The 27,860-nt window shown below is 48.1% G+C and overlaps 1 long non-coding RNA gene across 1 annotated transcript; it reads left to right on the top strand.

Moving 5' to 3' along the window:
- The first annotated feature begins 3,726 nt into the window (after positions 1 to 3,726).
- LOC144139322 (uncharacterized) lies at positions 3,727 to 27,860 on the top strand. Its single transcript, XR_013316149.1, has 5 exons — positions 3,727 to 3,792; positions 17,912 to 18,052; positions 24,568 to 24,702; positions 27,260 to 27,327; positions 27,741 to 27,860. It is a non-coding gene; the product is annotated as an uncharacterized LOC144139322 (long non-coding RNA).

Raw genomic sequence — 27,860 nt, 5'->3', positions numbered from 1 at the left:
CATAATTGCAAACATTGCAAAAATAGAAAACCAAATCAAAATATCGAAGTGTAAAACGCTGTAGCCTTACAGCGTCTTATCTAATTTATTTAACACAGAAAATATAATTTTGTAATCCCAGACTTCGTTGTAGGAACTAGGTTAGAGCCATGGCAAATGTTTCTCAAATAAGCTGGGTGACGGTTCATTGCACCCCTCCCCCCCCCCTCTTACAATCAATCCCCTACGCGCACGTTCCCCACAATCGTAATTTAGGTAACCTTACTATGGTTGGCCACTTCGATTTTCCCATTAAATTTCACTTCGCGTACATCAATTATTATTACTCGCGTGCAATAGCAACCGATCCCGCTATCGGCCGCTGCCCGAACACGTCGTGCCAATGCAGCGCGCGCCGCAACTTCTGGCGAGTCGTCATTCCATTCTCGAAGCTCGCGAGCTCGTTGTGAAACACAGCAATAACTCAGCGTTTTATAACATCGCAATGCTCGCAATGTGTCCAAAAGTTCGCTTCACAAACCGCAATTGTAGACGCACGGACCGCGCTTTCCACTGAAGGACAGACCACGGCGACGTTGCGGCCACGTTTTCGATGCATCTTTCGAGCCGCGCTCTTCCCTATCTGGCGCACAATCTCAAGCATTATCGCCGCAATAACAGTAATGTCACTGTTCAGTACCGCAACAGATAAAACGAGTAAACTGCAACCGAGTCGACCGGGAAACTTTGAAAACATCGGCGGAGCGCAGTCAGCGTAAAATGCGCAGCAGCGCGGCGGCCATGTTTTTGCTGTCATGGCGACGCCCAATCAGGAGAGCCGTATCAAAAAAGGCGGCCGGACAGCCAATCGCGTGTTACAATCTATCGATTTCTTCGTTTTACTACCTTTCTCTTTCTGCTGTTTGTGCGGTGATGAGCCAGCGACGACAGAAGGAGCGACCGGAAAACGAAAGTAAAAGAGTCGGCCGATCTAACGCGACCAAGAAGGCGGCGCCCGGCGGTGGCGTCGTTCCGGAGATACAGCGCTGCGAAAATTGCCATGTTTTCGTCATTTGGAGGAAATATTTTGCCACCTCAGCCGATATAAATATTTTTCTTTGGCACTTCGCGATCGTTTGTGGCAGGGAAACTTTGTGAACGCATAGAATATAAAACGTGCAATCCGAAAATGTGACTTCCGAAAAAAAACGATTTTTTGGTCACTTTTCACAATCTGATCCCCACGTCCCCCCTTACGTCCAGCGAGCGAGCTGCGACGTCAAGGCGGGCTCCTAAACTGGTCTGCACTTAGAAGTTTTAAAACATTCAAACTTCTTCCAACAGTAACTTAATATAGGTAGGGGCCACACAATGCTCGATAGCACTAAAACTTCGTTATTAGCGTGTTAACTGCACGCTCGCGTTCGACCGATAAGACAAAATGGAACTAGAGGACCCACAACAGTCACTGCAGCCCAGTCATGTTTTTATCGCTACCTTATCTCGGCTACCGCCAGTTCCACTAACAAGATTTTGTGACGTCCTAAAGAAATCGCTGCAAAGTGGCTGTGGGGTCACCACTGCCTCATACGTTTCCTTTCACATTTGGAATAATTTTTGAAGTTTGCGATAAACGCCCTAGCCTTGTCATTGGGACATAGCAGTTTTGTTTTTTAATGAACCAAACCTGAGTTTTGTTTTCATGGCCCCTTAAAGATATGTCATAATTTTTGTCCAAGTTCGGCGCTTTTTAAGTGAAAAAACGCACTAATTTCTCCACCATGTTTTCACGCAGTTCTCTTCAGGACTCGAAGCCAAGGCTTCTTGTCTACTCAAATGGACATTCATCGGAGCGTCACTGCTGTCGGCGATCGAACTCACTTTGACAGTTCAACGGCAGAGCTCTGCACGTGGACGCCAAGTCTGCATCACTTTGTGCGACATCTTCTATGTTGTGAGTGGCTCCCGGAGTCACTCTACAATATGACAATAATGATTGATATTTTTATGGCGCAAGGGTAACTAGGGAAAGAGCCGCTTCACTCGATTATGAAGATAATTGGTGTTTTCATTGCGCAAGGCCAACAATGGGGAAGTCACTCCGATCGATGAGATCATGATCGTTGTTTTTAATGGCGCAAGGCCATTTTGGGCACGAGTCACTCCAGTCGATGGTGATGATGATGGTGGTGATGATGATGATGATTGGTGTCTAACGCCAACAGACCAAGCTATAGCTTTAACAGCTCTGCGGTTAAAAATAGCGAAAATGGACCAACTCTGCGCTACGCCTTGCATCTTCGGAAAAAAACATGATTAGCGAAGTAAAGGCATCTCATCGCTTTAACTTTATCAATTTACATCATTGGCGAAAAGCCCCAAAACATTAAAAGAATGAAATTACCAATCTTCTTTCGCCACTCATAGCCATATTTGGTATGTAAAGAACTCACAGTCTAGAAAAGCGGCATAAGAATGCCACGCATTGGTAGACAATTCCTTGAATTTCTGCAATTTCTTTCTATCGTCGCTTAGTTTTTTTAACCCCATCTTGAGCTTGATATCACTTCGTGGAAACCGGCTGCGTCAAGGTGGCTTTCCTGCAGTGTGTTTTGGCGTAACCACCATCAGTCAGGCATGGAAAGCTTCGCTTTATTAAGAAGACTATCGTTTTTAAGAAGCGAACATGAGGTGTTTATGTTACGGCTCCCACCCGGTGGAGGGCAGCCCTTGCCCGGGTTGCCCTGGCTGCAACTGGCTGTCCCGGCCCTCTTCACCAGATCATCTCAGAACAACAAAATTGATTTCCTTCCTGTTGAGTCTTATATTAGAAGTCGCGATCGTGTCGTTAGCGTTGGAAAATTCGTCCACAATTTCTGCTAGCTCTTTATGGATCACGAAACATTCCCCGAACTCCTTCCTTTTTGGCTCCCCTCAGTAGCCCAGAAGATTCCAGATGCTCCACACCTCAAAGCGTTCACCCATTCTGCTAATTTTCCTTAGTCCTATGATTACCCCCCTTGATGACTACAAGCTCTTCTATTACCACAGCTAAGCTGGCTTTAATTCCGAGTTTCAGCCTATCCGGACCTAGAGATTCATGGCCACTTTGGTTGCATTACTCAACTTACCACCTTCTGGGGGAGTGTCTTTACGAGCTGAAGGATGCCGAAGGCTGTGAGATCGATTGTCCGGGTATAAGGACGCAGCAGCGGAATGCTCTACCGGGGTGGCCAAATCGTTTTTAGACAAGATAATGCTATTTATGCTCCAAAGGGCCTTCCCAATATCATCAGTAAAACATTGTTGGGCAAGTTTGTGCAACATAGCAGAAGCACAACGGCAGCGTTCATCCAGTCGGGCTTCTTGTGTTGTTGTGTTTATGATGGTCAAATTATTAGAACACGTTCCCAGTATCATTTCGCCCGGGACCTATCCAGTCAGAAGATGGTTGAGGAAAGGAATGAGACTGCGCAGTTGTGCGCCCCTGCGTGTCTGTGTGTGCATGCGCGTATGTGTGATTTTGCCATCATACCACCCTTACCTTTCATCACATGGCATATTCTGGCGAATAGATTCGTAACTGTTGAACTGTAATTTACGAATTCTTTTCCCATTTGGACCAGCGTGGGTATCGCACGTGCCTTCTCCAATTGCTGAATATTTTGCCCTACACATCATCGTCTTCTTTCTCTCTTCATTGTTTTTTTTTTTCAGCTTTACAACGTGCTGACGGTGGCGCTATACTTATGCGGACACGCTGTGGGGCTCTCTGGCATTTCGAACACAGATGTTGCGGTCGCTGTTGCAGTCGTGAGTACGCATGCTCCTGTTCCAAATACGGCTTCGTTGAACAGGAGTTCCTATATGCACTTCCTCCGTGCCGCTTTGGGTTTATGGCATTATGACACTGCTTTGTTTTTCACATTGGATATGGGTCACAAGGTTCAGGCTGCGCCAGTTTAACTCGATGTGAAGTAAACAGGGAGCTCGAACAGGTGCACGAAGCCAACGGAAATAGATGCCGGCGATGACAGCTTCCAAAGTCAACAGTTTTTCTTCTCAAATGAACGTGTAACGTCACCCATAAAAGTCTCCGATACAGAGTTCGAACCAGCGAAGGCCGTTTCTAAAAAGCCTGGCGAAATAACACCTGCGGCTCGCTTAAAAGCAGAACAATACTGTGAAAAGAAAAATAAGTGTTTGTAGAAGTTATCGCAGTTGGTGGACTGTTGCTTTAAAGCAGACATTTCAGCTTCTGGAGTGGATGCTTCTGCATCGCTACCCGCCACAAATTTTATTCCGCAAACCTCCATTGTATTCGTCATGGGACGAAGGAAGGGAGCAAAAAATTGGCAGGGAACCTGCTTGCTCAGCTGTAAATGTCGTTGAAAGACGAAAGTCTTCAGCCGTCCCTGCTACATAAGTCCCCGTATGTTTTTCTTGCGTTTTCTGGGCCTGTGTTTGCGTCTAGACATTAGATCTTGTAGCTACAGCCAACAACCATCACAGTTATACTTGATATAGGAGTTTCGAAACTTCCCATAGGCCCCAGTCATCAAAAAGTGGCCCTACGATTGGTCCAGTGTTTTGGATTTTCCGCATGATGGCGCCATCTGTTCGTGACAAAATAAAATATACAACGTGGTTCGCCGCTCGACGACCTCACCAAAAAAATGGTATCTGTAGCGCTGACGTAAATTTCTTGTTCCGAAGAAGCCCAAGATGCTCAACACGCAAGTGTTTTATATGCATTCGAACTAAGAGGAGTAAAAAATGCGACCGTGTGGTCACCAAGATGTGTTGTCGCCTGCGCATTGTCGTCTGCTGCGCGTTATCTCCGGTCTTCAGGCGGCAAAGAAAAAGAGGTAAAAATTGGCTTGGGTGGCTCTACGCAAGTTTTAAAGGATTATCTAGAGCCACTTGATTAGCTACTGGATTAGTTTTTGGCATACAGTAAGATGTAAGCCGAGCGACAACCGCAAATGTAGTAAAGATTGATGTGGGGCTAGTTCGTGTAGCATTCTTTTGAGGGTAAGTTGCGCTTGTTAAGAACACTGAGACGGACACGGGAAAAAACGTAGACTTTCACTAAAAGACGGCGTGTCCGTCTCAGTGTTCTTAACAAGCGCAACTTACCCTCAAAAGCAAATGTAGTACTTCAGGTCGGACCTATGTTGTGCCGGAGGGCCCGCACAAGCGCCAATCGGTCGAGGCAATTGCGCAGACACAGAAACAACCACAACAAGAAACTACAGTTAAGATAGCAATGAATAACTTAGGAAAGTACAAAAATAAAAATATGCACCTTTAAAATAAAGTTTACCGTTAAATTGTCAGCTAAAAAAATTACCGTGTTTATAGTGCCTGCGGGGTCCGCAGCGGCGCCACCGTACGCACGATACAAAGCAGGGGTGGGGGGGGGGGGGTTCCAGCGGCGGGACATTTTTTAGGCGAAGTTTTGCAACTGCCTACATCAACGAGCTCTGACTTCCATGCCGCTGAAGGGTGGAAAACCGCGTGCACAGGCGACGTCCTTTCCAGGGGCGGTATTCTCGTAACTGTCCCTTTTGAAAACGTCCCTTCTGCGTCCCTTTCATCGTGACGTACTTCCGGTTAAGCAGTGGACGTTGGCAGCATGGAGCAAAGTTAGCAGTAGGTTTGCCGCGCTTGCGTTACGTCACTTCCGGTTGTTGGCTTTTAGCCAATCAGTGCTCGCCAAAAGGGACACTTTTGAAAGGGACGCAAAAGGGACAAAACTCGAGAATACCGCCCCAGAGCTATGTATTGTCACGAAGACAAGGAAGATGCAGTGGTGTTGAATGAGAAACACGTTTATTGGAGCGAACTTGTGCTCCCCTAACAACTCAAAAGAATACAGAGGCGGCGAAGCAGCGGTCAACAAAGTGACTTGCACAGGCGAGTGACGTCGAATCGAATGCCCCGGCGTCCGCACTGCAGGCTTTTTATCTTTTGGCGCGCGTGGTTCTCGAAACGTCGATTCGCATCGAGAACATAGTAGATCCAAGAAGATTATTCTGGGCTGTTCACGTTAGATCGGAATGCTCTCCCTATCACAACAGATAACACATGCGGCACAGAAAGAAAGAATGGAACACGCGCTTCCCTTGGCGCAGAGATAACACAGACCGGCGCAGCCGGGCGGTAAAAGCAAAACACAAATAAACAAACCCAATGTATGGTTCGCGGCATTACCCCCCCCTCTAAGAGTGCATCGACCCGATGCTAACATAAGCGACAGTCCGAACAAATGAAAATAAAAGTTCGTCATCGTCCGTAGAAAGGTTTTAAGCGAACCACGTGGACGACTTCAGGCCGCGTGCGTCGTCGTGATGTGCCGGAGTCACCATCGGGGATCACTTCGTAGGTAAGTTGGCCAACACGTCGTAGAATCTGGTAGGGTCCGAAATACCTTCGCAGGAGCTTCTCACTGAGTCCGCGTCGTCGGATGGGAGTCCAAACCCACACACGATCCCCTGGTTGGTACTCGGCGTCTCGGCGTCGGAGGTTGTAGCGGCCCGCATCCACCAGCTGCTGGTCCGTTATACGAACTCGAGCGAGCTGGCGGGCCTCCTCCGCACGTTGAAGATATCCGTGGACGTCGGCGTTGAGGTCGTCGTCTTCTACGTGCGGAAGCATGGCGTCGAGCATCGTAGTCGGCCTTCTACCGTAGACAAGCTCGAACGGCGTCAGCTGTGTCGTCTCCTGGATAGCCGTGTTGTACGCAAACGTGACATACGGGAGCACTTCGTCCCAAGTCTTATGTTCAACGTCAACGTACATTGACAGCATATCTGCGATTGTCTTGTTCAGACGTTCTGTTAGTCCGTTCGTTTGGGGGTGGTACGCCGTCGTTCTTCGGTGATCCGTGTTGCTGTAGCGTAATACTCCTTGCATCAGCTCCGCAGTAAATGCCGTTCCGCGGTCTGTGATTAGGACTTCCGGGGCTCCATGTCGCAGCACAACCTGGCTTATAAAGAACTTCGCCACTTCTTGTGCAGTCCCCCTCGGAAGAGCGGCGGTCTCTGCGTAGCGCGTCATGTAGTCTGTCGCTACGACAATCCACTTGTTCTGTGATCGTGACGTAGGGAACGGGCCTAAAAGGTCCATTCCAATCTGTTGAAATGGTCTCGATGGGACGGCGATCGGTTGCAGAAGTCCGGCGGGTCTTGTCGGCGGCGTTTTTCGTCGCTGGCAGTCACGGCAGCTCCGGACGTAGTGGGTGACGTCAGAGGTAAGGCCGGGCCAGTAGTACCTCGCCTTGATTTTTCCGATAGTGCGGGCTGTGCCCAGATGTCCGGAAGACGGGTCGTCGTGGCACGCTTCCAAAATTTCGTCACGAAGGTCTGTGGGGATGACGAGAAGGTAATTCGCTCTTGTTCCGGGGCTGAAATTCTTCTTCACAAGGACGGAGTTTCTCAGGCTGAATGCTGGTAAGCTGCGTTTGAAGGTCCTAGGAACGGCAACGTCGCATCCCTCGAGGTACTCGATTATGACGCGTAAGTCGGGGTCGGCACGCTGCTGGGCGGCTAGGTCGCTCTCCGTCACGATCCCGAAGAACGCGCTGTCTTCATCAGAGTCTTGTGGTGGTGGGTCGACGGGGGCGCGGGACAGGCAGTCGGCGTCGGAGTGTTTCCTGCCGGATTTATAAACGACTGTAACGTCGAACTCCTGCAGGCGCAAGCTCCACCGCCCAAGACGGCCAGAGGGGTCCTTCAAATTGGCGAGCCAACACAGCGCATGGTGGTCTGTTACAACCTTGAATGGCCTTCCATACACGTATGGGCGAAATTTTGAAATCGCCCATATAATAGCCAGGCACTCTTTCTCAGAGGCAGAATAGTTTTTCTCCTCCTTCGACAGACCACGGCTAGCATAGGCGATTACCCTTTCGCAGCCGCTTTGCTTTTGGACAAGGACGGCACCCAAGCCTATATCACTGGCGTCCGTATGCATTTCCGTTTCGGCATTTCCGTCGAAATGAGCGAGCACGGGCGGGCTTTGCAGGCGTTTTTGCAGCTCGCCGAATGCTTTTTCTTGGTCGTTTTCCCAGCTGAAAGGGGTGCTATCTTTCGTCAAGCGCGTGAGTGGCTCTGCAATGCGTGCGAAGTTTGCGACGAAGCGCCGGTAGTATGCGCACAGCCCGAGAAATCTCCGCACGCCCTTCTTGTCTTTCGGCCTAGGGAAGTTCGCGATAGCTGAAGTTTTTGCCGGGTCAGGTAGGACTCCCGCGGCGTTGACGACGTGGCCCAAGAACTTGAGTTCCCCGTATGCGAAACGGTACTTTTTAGGCTTCAGCGTCAAACCCGACGTACGAATGGCCTCGAGTACAGACTCCAACCTTGCAAGGTGTTCGTCGAAAGTCCGGGCGAATACCACTACGTCGTCGAGGTATACGAGGCAGGTGTGCCACTTAAGGCCAGCTAGCACAGTGTCCATGACTCTTTGAAACGTCGCTGGTGCTGTGCACAGCCCAAACGGCATCACCTTGAACTCGTATAGGCCGTCTGGGGTTATAAATGCAGTCTTCTCTCGGTCTCTCTCGTCCACTTCAATTTGCCAGTAGCCGGTCTTCAGGTCCATCGATGAGAAGTACTTCGCGTGGCAGAGGTGGTCGAGGGCGTCGTCGATTCGGGGGAGGGGGTACACGTCCTTTTTCGTGATTTTGTTCAGTCGCCGGTAGTCAACGCAAAACCTTAATGTGCCGTCTTTTTTCTTTACGAGTACGACGGCGCAGCCCAGGGGCTTTTCGATGGCTGTATAATGTCATCGCTCAGCATGTCGTCGACTTGAGTCCGGATGGCTTCCCGTTCGTGTGAAGAGACGCGGTACGGTGACTGTCGGGTAGGTCGGGCTCCATCTTCGGTTATTATTCGGTGCTTCGCTAGAGGGGTCTGACGTAGTTTTGCGCTCGACGAAAAACATTCGCTATAGCGACGCAGCAAAGCCAATAATTTTTTCCGTTGTTCTTGCGGTAGCGCCGGATTCACGTCGAATGGCTGCGGGAGCTTGAATGTTTCTACGGGTGTGCGTTCAAAGTCGGCGACTGCGATCACATCACTTGCTTCTTGCGTTTCTTCGAGGAACGCAATTGCAGCTCCCTTGTTTAAATGCTGGTACTCTTCGGTGAAATTAGTGACCAAAACGTGAGATTGGCGTTGCTTAAAGTGCGCAATGCCTCTTGCGACGGAGACACCGCGGTCGAGAAGCAACCTTCGATCACTCTCTACGATAGCGTCGATGTCAGAAGCAGCATCCTCACAGTAGACGGCGATCATCAAGCTTGCGCGGGGTGGCAGGGTGACATGATCGTCGGCGATCCTGACAGCAGCACGGTGATCGGGGTTCGGCTGCGGCGTCGTGGAGTGATTGGAGGAAAATGTTATCGACTTGGTCTGCAGATCAATTATTGCGCCGTTGTCCGTCAAAAAGTCCATTCCGAGAATCACGTCGCGGGAGCAGTTAGGCAGAACGACGAACGCCGCAGGGTACGTTGTGCCGTCTATGGTGACGCGCGATGTGCACGTTCCACTTGGCGTCACGAGGTGGCCTCCTGCTGTGCGTATGTGCGGACCGTCCCATCTGGTCATAACTTTCTTCAGTTTAGACGCAAATGGTCCGCTCATTACCGAATAGTCAGCTCCCGTGTCTACGAGGGCGACTACGTCAAAGCCGTCGATGGACACCTTGACGTCAGATGCAGTCGTCCTCGAGTTGCGGGTTCGTCGGGGCGTCGTATCTCTGCTTGTACGTGTTGATGGTCGGGCACTGTGCATCGTCGTTGTCGTCGTCTTCTCAACGGACGTCTTGGTCAGGTCGGGTACGCGTCGCGCCGGGTAGCTGTCGTCGTGTTCAGGAGTCTCGTTAGGGCTAGGTCGGGTCGTCGGGATGAGGGCATGTCGTGAATGATGGTCTTCAGCCAGTCGCTGCGTCGTTGGAGGGTTTTCATTTTTCCGCCGTTGTGCAACTTTACCTCCCGAAGTTGCTGCTTTTAGTTTCCCCCGCGTGGGCTGGGGGACCTTCCACGTGAGAAGTCAGCAGTGCTGCGGCGGTTTGGTGACTGAGACGGGTAGGGCGACGGTGAACGGTTGAAGCGGGCTGGTCCTCGGTTGGTGTTGGAGAGGTATTCTTCGATCTCAGCAGGGCGCTTGCCGTATCGGGGGCGTGGGGCGTCGACGGAGAACCCTCGCAAACCGAGCCTCTTGTAGGGACAGCGACGGTACATGTGGTCGGCCTCTCCGCAGTGGTAGCACAGCGGGCGATTATCGGGCGTTCGCCACACGTCGGTCTTCCTTGGCGTCTGGTATTGGTCTACAGGGCGTCGGGCGGGCGGCGTTGGACGGCGGTATGGCTCAGCCTCTTGACGACGGGTTGGAGCAGGGCGGGGTTGACGAACAGCCGAGGAGTAGGTCATGGCTTGTGGTTCGCGGGGTGCTTCCGACGGCGTAGAAGTTCCCAGTGCGTTTTGGACTTCTTCTCGGATTACGTCGGTCAGGGAAGCCACTTGAGGTTGCGGCGTCGTTGGAAAAAGCTTCCGAAGCTCCTCCCTGACCACTGCTCGGATGGTCTCTCGCAATGTATCGGAGCTTCCATTTGCAGCACCGATGGTCTCCGAGAACAGCGCGTTGACAGGGCGGTCGTACTGCCTGGTTCGAATTTCTAGCGTCTTCTCCATCGCGGCCGCCTCAGACGCGAATTCGGCCACTGTCTTCGGAGGGTTACGGACTAGACAAGCAAAAAGCTCTTGCTTCACTCCTCGCATTAGAAACCTGAGCTTCTTTTCCTCGGTCATTTCAGGGTCCGCACGACGAAAAAGTCGCTTCATCTCCTCAACGAAAATCACGACTCCTTCGTTGGGGTGCTGCGTTCGAGTTTCAAGCAAAAGCGCAGCTCGCTCTTTTCTCACCACGGTAGTGAAGGTCTTAAGGAACTCCCTCTTGAATTGAGTCCAGTCGGTCAAAGAGCTCTCATGGTTCTCGAACCAAGTTCGAGCAGCATCTTCTAAGTAAAAGAAGACATGCCGGAACGTTTCTTCATCGTCCCACCTGTTGAAGATGCGGACGCGCTCCAACTTCTCCAACCATTCTTCGGGGTCTTCAGCGGGGGCTCCCCGGAACGATGGCGGTTCTCGGGGCTGCTGCAGGATGATTGGCGACGTTGTTTCTAGCACCATGGTGTTGGTTGCAGCGTTCCTTCTCTTGGGCCCTTCTGGCAGAAGACCGAACTCGGGCGGTAAATCTTGCAGGCGGGGGCTGGCTCTTGTTGGACTGGCTTGGCGGCTTTTCGAGGTTGTAGTGGGCATGAATGGTGCGTACCCAGCACCTCCACCAGATGTCACGAAGACAAGGAAGATGCAGTGGTGTTGAATGAGAAACACGTTTATTGGAGCGAACTTGTGCTCCCCTAACAACTCAAAAGAATACAGAGGCGGCGAAGCAGCGGTCAACAAAGTGACTTGCACAGGCGAGTGACGTCGAATCGAATGCCCCGGCGTCCGCACTGCAGGCTTTTTATCTTTTGGCGCGCGTGGTTCTCGAAACGTCGATTCGCATCGAGAACATAGTAGATCCAAGAAGATTATTGTGGGCTGTTCACGTTAGATCGGAATGCTCTCCCTATCACAACAGATAACACATGCGGCACAGAAAGAAAGAATGGAACACGCGCTTCCCTTGGCGCAGAGATAACACAGACCGGCGCAGCCGGGCGGTAAAAGCAAAACACAAATAAACAAACCCAATGTATGGTTCGCGGCAGTATACTCCGCACGGAATCTATGCGCTAATGCACGACTGAGTACACTTTCGTCGATGCGCACAGCCACGGAGAAAGGAAATACGAGCCAAGGAGCGCACCACCGAAAATATTTCTGACAACACTCGTGGGAGCACCTGGTAGTGAAGCTAGAACACACACGAACGTGCGCACCAAGGGCCACTGCCAGGTAGCGCCAGCGGTACCTCGGTGGGATGCTCCATGTTTTGTTTCTCTGCAATGGCTATAGTATTTCATTTGCTAACGCAAAAATCCGGCATTCGTGTATCTTTTAATCAACGAACACTCCGAATGTCACATGTGCATTCCTGTTTTGCCTCATATATGTGTAATGCTTCGTTTTTGCTGAACGGTGTTGAAATGAATGAACATAGATATAGATGTTTAGAAATAGTTTTCATCTACAAAGGTCTCGTTCAAAAACTGCAGAATTAACTTTGTCCAGGCGGCTGAATCTAGGGCAGACAGACAGACAGACAGACAGACAGACAGACAGACAGACAGACAGACAGACAGACAGGCTAATATTTTCGCGTCCAAGTAGCGCGTCGAAGTCGCGCACCCAAGTGGCGCACAAACACTTAGAGTGACAAGAAAATTAATCCTGTGCAACAGACTAGGATTAATTATAATGACTATTGTCTTTAAAAGCACGAGAAGGAGTAGAGAAAAAAGGAGAGTGTTACGGGGCAGGGGCGGTGAAGTGCTACCGTCTTTCGACGACATTAGGGAGTTTTAACAAACCGTTAACGTCTTCATGCTGACGTATTACGGGTGTTGACGGCACCTGCGGGAGCCATTACCGTGAACGGTAACTTACGGACACATCTTATATCGTCGCCACCAAACTCCCTCAGCAGACGAAGTGTACCATCCCGTCTTGATTGCAGTAAATGCACTACGCTCGGCACCCAATGCTTGGTGCAGCCAATAAACGTAACCTTCGTTTATGTTGGTTACTGCGTTGTCGTATCTAAACGCTGCTCTCGAGCGCAACAAACGCTGAATTTTCTCCGGCGGCTGGGCAATATGGCCACCCCTACTTTTGCTAAGCCTCGCCCCCCCCCCCCCCCCCCCCCCTCAAATACTTCGTCAAGTGGCTGAGTTCGCAAAGCGTTCTTCCGCCTCTGAAATTGTACTGGGCAGGCAAAACTAGGCTCTTGAGCAATTATTACAGCATATTTTGCTCATTTTATGCCTGAATAATTAGGGTAGGTGAGAAATCTAGTAAACCTTATGAGCCCAACTGTCCGCAGTAAATGGCACCACCAACATCATGTTTTCCTTTCCAGGAAATGACTACAATATTCTCAAAGTTGTAGTGTGAACGCTTAATCCGAATTGCATTGTATTGTGAAATCCGAAATACCAAGAATTCAAGCTATTTTAAGCGAAAGCGAGTAGCTCTGAGTAACAGAGTTTTGGGTACTTTGTTGTGACAGTAATTCGGAAGACATCGCTACCTGCAGCACGGCGGCCAGTACGCCGACATACGCAAACCGCAGTGTGCTAAAATGTACCCTACTCTTTTCAGGTAAACGGAAACTCCGACTTCCAGCAACAAAATAAACGGTAACGCAAACACAACAACGATTTGCTAAAACTTTCCTTTGGAGTGTTTTAGCATACCGTTGCCGTGTTTACGCTGCTGCTTACCGCGTCACCAGAAGCCAGAGTTTCCGGTTCTGCTAAACACAGTAGAACACGTTTTGGCGCACCGTTTGCGGTGTCCCTATTCCGTCTTACGGGCTGCCGTAATGCGAATTGTGACATCTGGCGAATTAGTCTCGCAGTAAATGACACAATAATTTGTTGCTCAGAACTATGCGCTTTTGTTTAAAATAGCTTTAATGTGTTACATTCTGTGTTAGACATTTACAATAGAATTATTTTTGTTTTGGAATGTTGTGCACAAAACGCCTCTGGAGCATGGAAAAAAAGAAAACATGATGTCGATTCCGCATCTACTTGTCAAAGTTAGCATCAAATAACGGCGACTAAAATTAACACCAACCGCTCAATATTTTGGCGTAAAATTAGTACAATTAGCTGTAATAATTACGCAGGAGCTTACGTTGGCCTCCCCAGAGGAATTTTGGAGGCGTAACTCCTCCGAAGTGTTTGAGGCGGGCTACGCTTAGCACAAGTTTTGGGGCACTGCATTGCCCACCAATCAGAGAAAATTCGTCGTCTGTCGTACCACTGAGCATTATTTAGCGACGGTAGCGTAGTAAACACAATTATTGAAGGTTACTCTTATTCCCTGCTGCAAGCGTTAGATGCCGAGCACACTGAAATTGCTGTGATCAAAAGGCGAGGGTACATTTCGTCTGCTCAGGGAGCTCGGTGGCGACGGTAACACCTGGGCCGGCAAGTTACCGGGAATGGTAACTCCTTCCGCATGCGCAGTCGGCTTCCGTAATCATAGTAGATGTTAACTTAATCACGGAAACAGTATGCTAAAACTCCGCATTAGCACCTAGCAAGCAGTTACGGGGTAAATTTTAAGGTGCAGGCCTTAGACTCTCACAACAAGCACGCGCGTTGTGAGGTACAGAAAATTACGTTGTTCGAATAATAACTGCCCAACCCGGGGATCGCATGCCGAGAAACAAAAACCACAGTACCGGAGGAGGATCGGAGCAGGTCTCTGAGGAATAGCCGCGGAGCTGAGCACAGGAGGAGGGTAGACTGCAGCCGCACGTGTAATACGAGCCGCCTTCAGAAGTTAACGTACATACGGCGAAAACATGAAGTTTCTGGCGATAGCGAGCGAGCGGAACGCTATTCGGAGAATACTGTCCAAAGAGTTCGGGAAGTGGGGATGGGTGCTGCCGCAAATATCCAAAATTTTTCAGCAGCACGTCAACGAAAAGTCAAAGTGGGCTTTCACGTTCCATTTTTGTAAAGTTCACAGCCTACCTAGTCTCTTTTTTTAACTCATGACGTACCTTACGCTCCCGTGCTAGCAGACTTGGTTCAGTGTCATAAGGCCTGGTTCTTCGCGAAGCATTCTGAAAATGGCGAACTACTTCTACCCCTGAAGGGATTATCTCGGGTGGACGAATGAACGGCTAGTAATTCCAAACCTCTTGTTGAAGAGCTAGTCAGCGGAGAACGATCAGCTGCGTGCTGCAACCCGATCCTGCCTCCATTTGTGGCCCATAGCAAATTACGCCCCAGTCTAAAATCACAACAGGAATGCCACAAAAACCTAGCAAGAATTCCTGTCGTACGACAAAAAGCTTTGTTGTGACAACAGAGGTCCTGTTGTTACGACAAAGCCGTGTGTTGTTACGACACATATTTCGGCCGTAACGGCAAAGTAAATTTTCCCAAAGACAAACATTCCTGTATTCCCAACAGAACTGACATTTACTCTACTCTTCTTAATGTGTAATAACATTCAAACCATGTGCAACTACTGATGGAACATTAGGATCGCGACAAGACAGGAATTAGGCACGACAAAACCTCGAACTCAGGACAGGAATACGACGCACGACAGGCGATCAGAATCACGACGCGACAACAATACGACAAGACGACAGAACGACACGCGAAAATACGACAAACTACAGAAATTTGCCTTGTCGTTAGTTTCGACTGGGGCGGGCGACTAAGATAGATCGGTTCACCTGTGCAAAAGGATCAGGTAGCACGGTCGGTGGGATTGGGTTGAATACGGGGAACAGATATAGGAAAAGCTATATTTCCGGAAATATTTAATCAAATAAATTTATTAAGGTTCCCCACTCACGCAAAAGCACCACGAGTTGGCCCAATTTTTTTATTACTTTCTTGTTATAGGCTCTCATTTTCCAGCTGTGTAATTGTTGAGGAAGCTTTAAAAAATTGCGGCGTCCAGATTTTCGTCGCTGTGAACAAATTACTTTTCAACTGGGGAAACGAAGAGCGAATTAGGGTATATTTTTGCCGCACTTTGTATTCGCGGTCCTTATCATTATTTTTTCAAATTCACATCACTATGTCTCTTTAAATTCATCATTACGCAGTATGAAGTGACGCGTCTGTTTTGAACTCGGGTACTTTGGTATAGGCACAACAAACCCAAACTCTGTATCACTACGCTCTAAGAAATGCAAAGGCGGATAAAACCATCATGCACTTTGCCCTGCACATAAAAACGCTTGACTATTCAGTCTCCCGAACTGAAAACGCAATGCCAGGAATAAAGAAAAGCCCAGTGTTTTAAGAAAAGCCTGTCTGCATTAGTTGCACATTACATGCAAGATGGTTGACCACAGCGTTGTGACAGTGAAAAGTAAACCCAGTTCCACCCAGTGTGAAATCTCCTGAAACGGCGGAGCTATGTGGTTATTTTTATAGAGATTCCATTTAGCTTCGGCTTCTTTCTTGTGTGTAATGTTCGAGTTCTTTTAGCGGCTTATTGTCATACCTGTTACAGCCGTTTTCTGTAACATATACTCCCTCCTTAGATTTCCATACCATGACATCAGACAGTAATTATGTAACGTTTGCAGCTTTACGTTGAACTAATTTAACAAGCAAGTGAAACTGTATATATGGTACAGTCTTTTTAAGAGGTAATTGTCACATAATTTGTTTCGGGATACTTTTTTATAGTACAAGAGTTAGCGCCGTTTTCTGTAAGCATACTGCCTCCGTAGATGGTGATGCTTCACTGCGCAACAGGCTTTGCGGAAAAGCCAGCTTACAAAGACCAAATTTAATATTTTTTTTCTAAAGTCGCCTGGGAGGACATCGCTCGGAGGACATTTTTGTCAGTGCCAATATAAGCTTTCATGTTAAAATATGAAGGCCCTAGGACATAGTTGTTATTTTTATGCATTTTCCTGTAGCTAGGAATCGATTTTCGCGCGGCGGAGAAACCAGCCCTAGGGAGAGCGTGACACGATACCGTCAGAAACGGACGTCAAGGCCAGCGCTAGAACAGCTCCGCTGTTAAAATGCAAATCAAACTTCTACCACGTTACTTGAAAACGCGAAACAACTTTCTGAAGGAAAAGGGGGGGCAAGGTTTAAATCGTTCCCTCTACTTAGAGCCGAGCGGTAGGGCTCAGACTAATCACAACATGCTTCCAGTATCGGTCCCAGCGCAACTTTGATGGGGAATTAATGAAAGGGCTTATCGAGAGAAACCTTTGTTTTGCAGTGATTTGTGTGGTAGGATGTTGTTAAGTGTTTCCACTGAAGCTGACATATTTTTGTCAGTCTCAGTATAAGCGCAGTACGAACTCGGTACACGTGTCTGTCTGCACTGAGAAACAACTTGCTTGACGTTTATATCTTGTAATGAGTTTGCTGTGCCCTTTCGTCTTGATCATGGTTGAATCGTTTTGGTTTGAAGCATGTTTATTATTGCAGACGTATTTCCTTTGCATTGCTTCACTACGTTGTCTTTGCATTCTGAAACTTTTGCTGGCAACACTTATTTTGGGAAAAGAAAATAACCGGAAAATAAGTATGGGGTGGGCTGCTTCCGGTAGAAATTCTGGTATTCTTAATAGTAAGCTTCCCCTGCCACTCAACAATCCGGTACACAAACAAGGCTTTCTTCCGGTAAGGGCGTATGGAACAGAAACTTGGTGTCTCACAAGGCGATTTCAACGGAAATTTCGATCTGCCCAGCGGCCTATAGAATAAAGAGAACTAGAGCTCACACGTAGGAATAAGAAAACAGCTGCGCACATTAAGAAACAGACTCGTGTGGAAGACATTTTGGTTCAAACTAAGCGAAGAACATGGGAATGGGCGGGACACGTCATGCCCATGAGAGACAACAGGTAGATCATCCGAAAGGTAGATGATCATGTAGATCACCAGGTGGAGCGGCTGCCAATAGACCGTACCCGCTGTAAGGATCGGACAAGGACTCGATAGAGGGATGAACTGCAAAAATTGGGAGCCAAAGAGTGAAGTCAACTAGCGCACAATGGACGTGGCAGGAGACGCCTTTACATTACAGTGCACATAACCAGGCTGATGGTGATTATGAAGATGATGATGCTAATGATAAGCATCTATTTGGTGCTCGATCTGGGGGCATCCTGTTTTATACAAACCCAACTGCAAGCGCCGACACAGTATTGAAAAAATCAAATATAAATTGAATACACTGACGTTCACCTAGGTCTGGATCACAACGGTTGCGGTATTACAGCGTTGGAGAAGCTTCTGCGTATCAAATTTGCCACCCTTGCTTCACGCCTGCTGCTTCGTTGCAGCTTTGACAAACCTCCTGATGTGGAAGGACACACTGCCATCGCACCAGGTGAGGACATTTTATTTCGTGAGACCTAATCGGTTCTCCACGAATACCCTTGCGACACGCCCTATTCTTGACAGTTTTTTTCGTGTGGATGCATAGCTAAGGTATGCATTATGCCTTTCTAGTCTGAATCCTCGTCGGGTGGACATGCCTCATAATTTTTTTGTGTCCAACCACCCTAGGTGGCCGTGTAAATTTTGTAAGAGCACTCATTAACAAAGCTTATGTTGCTCCCAATGCGGAAGCATTAAATGCCACGTTGAAAGACAAAGCCGCCGTCTGCAGCACCAAAACAGCTCGTAACCCTCTCATTGGTTGAAAAAAAGAGCACCCGTAGATGTGCATAGGCAAACGCTTTCAAGAAATTCTGTTGATTTTATGCGTAAAGTTACTATTTCAGGCTTACAGACATCATCATGCAACCGCAGGTTGACATTAAGTGAGTGTTACTTTGCTTGTGCAAGCCGTTAGGGGTAACGTTAAGGCTCTCCAACATCGAGCGAAATAAGGTTGCTAGCCCTTACCCACAGCGGTGTACTGGCGAGAGGTTAACCCAACTTTTTTCGTCTCGTGGATCTCCCAATGCTACCACACAGGGATACGTATCAACAGGGCACTTGATAGCGGCCTCACCCAGTGGCGCAACATTCCCCAGCGACCTAGGTCGCGGCGTGCGGCAGTACACGAACAGCTTCGGTATGTGGTACGAAGCACACAGATTGCCGGCGGCTGCAACTTCGGAAGTTGCGAAAGGTTGCCATCCACGCCGGTGCATCGCAACTACTTCGCCAGAAAACTCGAAAACTGCTCGCAGTGCAAAACTCCAAGAAGCACCCAGCGACGTTTTATTGCCCGTTCTTGCTTTCGCATTTTTAATTTGGAAGAAGTGCGTAGTTGTCCTGAGAGTTTTTTTTTTAATACGGTAGTCTTTATTTACATGCTCCAACCCGAAAAGTTTGGTTTATCTGTCTGTGTGCTTGTCTATCTCTCTCTTTTTTCCTTCATTTTCTTTATTTCTTTATAAAACAAGGCATAACAAATTCTGGCTCAACGTGGTGGGTGGTTGGTATCATGAAACACCGCTGCCCTGTTTTGAGCAAGTAGGGAAAATTGTGGACTTTGACTACAATTAGGCGCTTGTTATTTTCAATACGACATCGTCACACCCTTGTTATAGATATGCTTCTCTCAATCTTCTAATACGTTTAGTGAAATCATAAACAGCGGGCCTTGCGTTCTCGTCATGTTTTCTAATAGCCATTCTGCTCCTTGACATGGGTATACAGAACAAGGAGAGAAATAATCTTCATAGGAAATCTCACTATGGTCAACTTCAACATAGCTCATGCCATTTTGTGTCAGGGGCATAATTTTTTAAGGGTTCACTGGAGGACCCCCCAGAAAAAAATTACCAGTGGCTTAGATCGGCTATGCCAGGATATACGTAGCGTGGGCTAAGGTTCGGCCGGTTATTCTTAGCTTTCCTGGTTGTTTAGAATTAGCTTGATTATCATGCTTACTGCTGCTTCAATGACACACACACGATATACGCATTATGTGACACATGTATATTTATCAAGCGGCTCCGGCGCAGCGTCACCAATCGCCCCAGAGCTAGGCTCGTTCCACACTGCAGGCGCACCCCCGTGTTGCTGCGACGCACGAGCCATCGGTTCCACACCCAGCCACCCCTCGTATGATCATCAAGTGGACCGTGCCGCCCCGTGCGAAACGCAGGTCGGCGAAGACGCTGGGCGTGTGGGGTGTGTGAGAGACGCCGGGCAGCAAGCAACGTTCTGTGCGCCGTGTGACGTCACTTCTCCTCGTGCATGCGCAGCCCGGCTCTCCGGGAACCACGCGAAACTGCTCAACCTCGGCCAGTGTAGCTCACGCTACAAAACCACGCATCAGCAAACAACAAAAGCATGTTCTACATCCTCAACCTTCTTATGGAGCCTCCAAGCTTTTTCCTGTGGGAAATAATCATCCCCGCTATCTAACCATGTAAGAATTCACAGTGTCTGCGTATGCAACTTAAAAAAACGTTTGGACCCCAGATGAAACTTTCATTTAATTAACAAGCTTACAAACATCATTATTACGTCCTCTGAGATACATTGGCTGAGCACAGAATTTAAACGAGGTCACGATACAAATATTTACGGGTTAAGTGTATTCGAATGAAAATTGGCCATACAACACGTGGAAAGATACCATGACCTCCCGCAGAAAACCACAGATAGCATAGGTTTTATAATTATGGTGTTACTGAAAATTGTTGCTCTTCCTACATTCAGCCATCTGGTCTCTTGAGGAAGACCACTTCGCCAGACTGCGCATGCTAAACCCCGTCTAGATATCCAGCGACACAGTGGGGCTTCGCAAGCTCTACGATTATGTGCTCGTCAATATACGAGGCATCGACACTCTGGGTGTAAAAGAGTCATCCTTCTCATAGATGCTCTGCGACATTCTTTTGCGGGCTCTACCCCATCACCGCACGTGTGCCGCTCAAGTATCTGCTCAACGTACAGACGCTCTCCGAAGGCAACAGTATAGAAAGTGACTCACGGAAAACTTCCGAACAAGGTGGCAGAAGGAGTATGTCCTTCAGTTACGATCAGCCCATTTCGCCGCCCGAAGGATGGCAACAGAATTCAACGTGGGGGACATTGTGCTCGTCTATGCTGAGAAAACGCCTCGTCAAATGTGGGAGCTGGCTATCCAGACACTCTGCCCATTTAAACTTGCCGCCAATTAACAAGTTTGGCGGGGCCCGGAGTATGTTCAATCTTTCGCCCGCTGCCTCCGCCGACCACGAAGACGACGAGGCATTAGTGAAAAATAAAACGCGAGCTCGTGCAACGAATCTGGCAGTGCACGGTTAGGAAGCTGGCCGCATCGCCAATAAACGGTGTCCTTGCGCCTTGAGTTTTGCTTTTCGGCACTCGTGGCTGAACAGGTCAAAAGGTAACGGAATTCTTGAAAGAAAAGTTTATAAAGCCAAAACATTTCCTAACCACTGAATCTGGAAACAACCTTCATACTCTCCAACATTGTTGAGCAAAAAAGAAAACATAAGGAATACTTGCGGCAAACTTTAAATGCGCTACTGATGCTCGCATTGGTCTTTTAATTTAAAAAGTGTATTCATGATATTTGCCATCGCAAAAACATACGCGTTGAAAACAATATTCTGGTCCAAAAATACAAAAAGCGCTCGTGCGAGCTCGGGTCTTGCGGTAGTGTTCTAAGTTCGACAGTAACAAACGTTCCAGTAGATTGGGCGACCAGTGGAACGCGGGAAACTTGAATTGACTTTCATGTTAATCATGGAAGGTTAAATGGAGAGCGGAAGAGCATCAGAAGTGCGCGGAGAAAGGAGAGAGGCATTTACGTTGCATAGGCGGTAGAAGTCTTTGGACAACGTTTGCAGTGAAGTGAGCAAATACTTGCCATTTAAGGGCGCAGCCCTTTGGTGGTCGTCTCTGGACTGGGCCGCGTCGTCGTCGTAACCGAGGGAATGATGGAAAGACCGAATAGTGAAAGAAAGAAAAGGAGCAGAGTGTTGGGAAATTGTTAGGGGAGGGCGGTTCGCCGTGGCGCCGCGAGCGCTCTGGGACAGTGTGCGGTGGGTGAGGGGAGGGGAAGTATGCTGTGCCAGCACGAGACGCTCGTCTGCGCGACTCAGGCAAAAACGTGAAGGGGGCGTGCGCGTGATACCGAAGAACATGCACCCTGATCTCCACCCGGGCAGAAGACAAGCACGGAGTCAAGCCCACGAGAACATCTATGGGAACCGTCTGGACGTCGCGTATACAGACGCTAGCTCGTATCCAGGCGGGCAGCACAAGGTTGCAACCGTCACCACCAAATCGGCCCTTATAACCTGCGCTTCAATTACCACGACATCCACGCATATTGCTGAGGAACTGGCGATCGCACTCGCAATTATTCACACCAAGAGCGCGGTCATCTTAACCGACTCCCAAGCTGCCTGTCGGAGCTTCTTGGCGGGGAGGGTGGCCCCACCAACTTTCCGCCTCCTCTCGCAACATCAGCCACAAAGAAACGTCGCCCTCGTCTGGACACCCGCCCACTGTACATTGACAGGCAATAATTTTGCCCATCGTCAAGCCTGCGCACTCTCCTCCCAGGCCCCAGAAGAACAAGCGGAGTCCACACCACTGGTTACGTTTCAGGACATCACCCAATACTATCGACTCGACAGGCAACGATTCCCTCAACCTCACTCCAAGCTGTCCAAATCAGAAGAAACGACTCTTCGTCGCATCCAAACGAATACCTTCGTCCATCCAATTCGCTTACACCACATGTTTCCTACTCAATTTCCCGCCCAATGCACTTTTTGCTCTCAGCCTGGCACACTCGTCCACATTTTATTAGAGTGTACGCATAACCCTCACCTCCCACCCTTTCCTTCCCCCCTCCCCCTCCATGAGCTGTGGGAGAACCTGATCACCAGCGACCACCTGGACGTCCAGCAACTACTGGCATCTAGGGCGTCGGTCGCCCGGTCGTCACTTGGATTCCCGGACTAGGGAACCACTCCTACTTTATAAGGCTCATTAAAGTTTCATACTACTACTACTACTACTGCGCGTGACGATGGTGTGCGTTCCCTGCCTAAGACGCGGGTCCCGGTTCTTTCCTGCGACGCACTTCGCGTCGCCGAAGCAGAGGCTCATCATCGCTGCCATCGAAAGAACTCACGAGCGAGTGCTGCCTCAGCGCACTGCTGCTGCACCCAAATATGGCATTACGGAGTATCGTAATCGCCAGCCAATTTTTTTTTCCTTTTAAACGTACGGTCATGCACAGGTTTGCGTGTTATGGCATTGTAAAACATATTCAGCCGCTGACACTATCCGATCGTTTGCGGGACGAAGCAGCAATGCGTTCTTTACTCTGAAGCATGCCTGACACATTAAATGTCCACATTTTAACAAGCAAAGATCTGCATACCCCGCTTTCTCGCTCAAAATTCTGACCTCTCAGGGACCTAGCAAAACCACTTCCGGAAAGTGATATTTAGCATAACGCAAGAAGTCAACACGAAGATGAAAACTCTAAAAGAACTTCCCAGTATTCTGAATATTTCTTGTGTAATTTGCAGTAAATCTTACTGCCTATGCGTTTGTATAGGATGGTTTCTATGGCTCTGGAACTTAGTGGCGCAAAGCGCAAGACTTGATCGCTCCCAGTATTATATGCGCGAAAATACTTTACGCTTCGCTAAATAACTACAGAGTGATCATTGTTGAAAGGACTGCCATGAGCGGGAATGCTGCACATGGAGCATTTGCAGGCAGTTTTCTGCTATTACCCTGGAAAAAAGGGCACATATGTACCATCTGTCACTGCATGAAAGATGTCTGAAGTGGGTGACTATCGCTATATAGTCACCATTTACAGCCCGAAGTTAAAACACAAATACTTGGTACAGCCGCTTTATTACCGATTATGACTTTTCACCAAACTTACTTTCTGTGCGTGTATCTTCACCATATACATTAGTTTCATCTTGTTTTTACTCGTCCGACTCCCTCCCCGGACCCACTTATTCCATATACATTAGAAACCTGTAAACGTTCTGCGTTAAACAAATCTCGCAAATTTTTTTTTTACTCACTTTACATCTCCAACATCTATTCAAAATATTTGGTGCCTCCTAGGTGGTGTACATTTCTAATACACGCAAGCGAGCGCTTCGACACCTTTTTTCAGAAGGCAGCAGCGTAAAACCAAGTATTGTTGCGTTCGAACAATCGAGCTTGCTTAAGTCTCAAGTTTGCTCACAGTTTTAGTAGCAATTAAAATTATCCTCATTTTCTTTTTCTTGTTGACAGCGGGACTGTTTAAGCATGAAGCAGTGCTGGTGGCGTATGCAGAAACATACCAAGAAAACAGACGCACGTGGGGCCTCCTGGTCAGGAGGGAGGGCGCGGAAACAGCGCGCGTCAGATAACAGCGGAGATCACGCGCTAACCTCCCGGCTTTGCCTCCCAGCTGAGCTAACCTCTAGTCGGGCCCAGCTTCCAGCAGCCTCTAGAGCTCAGTCAGCTCAGTCTAGAGCTCGCAATCAGGCTCAACTCTACTTGCGGAACACGCGGCATAACGATGCGTCGGCGCCACACAGCGTCTGATACTCCGTGTTATCGCACCGAAGCCGCCATGCCTCAACGGCAGCGAAGAGCGGAAGATTCCGAGCACCGCGCTCGTCGGTCCCTTACACCAAAAGCGGATCCGAGGGAAGAAGAAGCTAGGCCGACACCCTGTTTCTAGGTCGACTAGCTCGACACCCTGGCTTCACGCCCTAGGTCGAGCAGTTTTTCTACAGCCTTGCACCCCTCTTGGAAGATGCGCCATCTTTTTTTACCTTGTGAGTCCTGTTGAGTTGTCTGAACTGACTTCGAAGTGCACACCACGGGCACCACGGGCGCTGATGTGCAGCCCCATCAAAGCATAATCTCTTTGCCGTTTTCTTTTTTTTTCAGATATTTCCTCACGGACACCAAAATCACGGAGCTTTGGAGATGAGCTTTTACTCATTTGTGACATTTGCAGCTCTCGGAAGCTTTGTATGTTCCTTCTTTCGATGTAGCCCTGTGCTCTACAAAGCCACATCTGAGGTTAGAAATTTTCTGTGCCCAACGAGTTGAAACGACGGCGCAAGAAAAGCACAGCTCTGTGAAATTAATACAATTACTCGTGTCATCTGCACCATTGCTTTTCAATTCGGACAACCGGAAATACAAGAAGGTAATGTTTTCAAACAAACTGGCTACCGATAGACGGAGACTAGCAATAGGGAAACACCGATAAATAATTGATCGAGGGATGGGGTCAGGATATAGGGTGGCAAAAAAGGGGTTCGCCTAGCCCATTGAAGAAGCGGATGCATGTCAATGTAAAAGGCTTTCATTCTAACATAGACGTAAATGATGATGATGATGGTGATGATGATTGGTGGTGGTGGTGAAGATGGTGGTGATGACGACGACGAGGATAATGATGTCTTCACGACTCTTCGCGCGAGCCGGCCCGCAAGACTGTTAAGGGCACGTGCTCATATGCTCACCAACCCATCTGGTTCCACAGCTCAACCGGAAGCGACGCTCACGAAACCTCACTTCATGAGGAGAATCTTTGGTACCCCCGGAACTTTTGTTCGTTTGTGTTAATCGCATCTTTTTCGCGCTCGACGTCAGTTCAAACACTAGACCCATGGTCATATCAATGCCCTCATACTAATTTTGTTCACGCCTACCATCGCATAAAGGCCTCTTCTACAGACACTCAACCGGCGATATAGCAGCCTATCGAGCGACATCGGAATCAATATTTATCCGAAGAGTTCTCTTATATTGCTTCCCCTCCTCCCCTCCTGCCCCTGTTGAATTTCCTTTCTCTCAAAAGTACGCAAGAAAACTCGAAGTAACTGCTACCAAGTCCTGCGTCTACGTAGCAGTAACTTTGCCCTTATGGTCAGCTAGTTGCCCCATCTCCGCATGCATGCTAGGCACAGCTTCACTAATTTGAGCTCTAATCTGAAATTTTTAGAGTGCAGCTCTTAAGCGCCCGCTCCTGTGGTTTTGCGTCGCCATTGGCCTCGTTGTAACAGAGTGAACGAAGCGGACACCGGACCGAAGAAAGACAAGATAGAGCGAGCAGGAAAGCGGATGAGGAAAGTGTAGCGAAATTGTGAGAGGGGGGGTGGCATGCCCAGACCGCCCGAGTCATGCTCGGTGACAGCAACGCACTGCGAGATAACGCCAGAGTGGCTCGCGACGACGTGTATTCGCTGATAACGCGATCCCTTCTCGAAACGATGCCCCGTCACCAAGATGACTACAGTTCGCGCTGCGTTCAAATTTTACGTTAGCCAGTATCGTAATGGTCAGCCAATTTTTCTCCTAAATCAATACGTCCATTCCTTATCTCAAAGCGTTATAACGTCTCTGCTGACTCAGGTGTTACTTCGACGTGTTTAGAAACTCCCGAAAATTATCTGCCATGAGCTATGGTAACATGTGCATGTTTGGTGAATACTCTGTTCTGGCACACAGGTAGCTGTATCTTCATAACTTGACTGTGCTTGAGAAATTCACCTCAGCCTTTTCTAATCAGCGCTTAATTCTTTGCGTAATTTATGTCATCGCTGATAACTTGTCCGAACTAGTTATATTTCTCTACCCCTTTTGGCATTTTTTACAACGGCTTAAGGGGAGGTCTGCTTGCCTGATTGACCCTACACTTTCAATTTCCCCATATTTATCTCTAACCATACAAATAATTTTTGTAAATTTTCTCTAACAATAATTGCAGGTCTTCTCCCGATTCATTGACAATGACGATCCCATCTAGAAGTGTCAAGTGGCTCATATATTCTTCCCTTGTTTCCCCGGTTTTTCCAATACTCCACATAGACAGGCGTTAGATATTGGCGGAGAGATGGTCTATCCTTGCCCGACACATTTCCTGAGAGGAAGCTTCTCACTCAACTAACGAAAGATTATAGTGCCCATACATTTTTTGCACGTGGTTTCTAAGAGTCACTGGGTAGGTTTCTATGCTCCGGTCTCTCAATGTTTCCATAACTTCAGAGGGGCCACTAAATAAACCCCTTTCTCAATATAGTACATATGTAAAGCGTTACTACGCCCCACCGATTCCTCAAAAACGTGATTTGCGGCATGAATGGGACACGTTGTGGAGTAATGTAACTTGAGCCTGCCTGCTCTCCCGGTTATTGGAAATATGTAATTTATTACACGGTTAACCATTATTACACCGTTGGAAACAACACCACAATGTGTGGGCTAAAGGATCTGGTTTTTAAATTAGGTAGGTACCCGTACGATTCACAGTTACACTTAGTGTTCTGAAATGTTCTGCCAATAATCTTGCGAGTTAGCTTTCTCGGTACGATATCTGGTCAACCTTTTAGTGGTTCACTTGTTATATCGTGTCTCCGGGGCCGCAAAAAATACAACCAGGCATTCGACATCTGGTCCGCTGGCTCGAGGTTGTGCAGCCCTTGTTGTAGATTGATTTTGGTTGATCGCTTAACTACGGTCATAATGATCGAAGCGTATTTCACCTGTGAATATATATCGGTTGATTGAAAGTAGAAGTCTTGAATTTCGCTGTTTTGGTACATCATGTACCATTTCTTTTTCTCTGAAGGTGAACCCAGCCGCTGATGAAGACTCGCTTAGCCCGTGCGGTAAACTTGTAGGGTTGGTTGCGATTAGGTGAGAACACTTCAACTTCTATTGATCGGTTTTCAATTCTCGTTTTTGCAACAGTTAACGCATGTAGGGTCATAATGCCTCAAAATAGATATCAAATTTTCCGATCAGAACTGAGCTCTCAGAACTAACAATATGTATCTGTTCTCCAGCCCTCTTTTACTGATAGTTTAAGACTGCAAATCTCTAATACTGTAATATGTTTACTATTCTAGGATTGCTGAAGATCAACTATGCAGAATACTTTCTGCACCTTAATTAAACATAAAGGTGCGATATTGCAATTTATGTTTCTTCTGTACAAGTAATGGCCCTAAATGAAACATTTCTAATTACTCTTGATGCTTCTCAAGAAAGACTGCATAAAACGTTGTTTTTTGTGTAATGGCGTATCTTTTGTTTTGTTTTTAATAAAGGCACATCATAAATGTAGCGCGTCTGTCGAAACTTGTTGAAGAGGATATTCGCCCAACGATTAGGCGGCTCAAATGCCGCCACCTCATCAGCCGCTTGTATAACCCCCTACATCAAAAGTG

Source organism: Haemaphysalis longicornis, unplaced genomic scaffold (assembly GCF_048455015.1).
Source record: "Haemaphysalis longicornis isolate Haplotype H1 unplaced genomic scaffold, Haemaphysalis longicornis Haplotype H1 scaffold_5, whole genome shotgun sequence".
NCBI classification, from domain to species: domain Eukaryota; kingdom Metazoa; phylum Arthropoda; class Arachnida; order Ixodida; family Ixodidae; genus Haemaphysalis; species Haemaphysalis longicornis.
The sequence above is the reverse complement of the archived record's forward strand: the minus strand, read 5'-3'. Positions and strand labels throughout refer to the sequence as shown.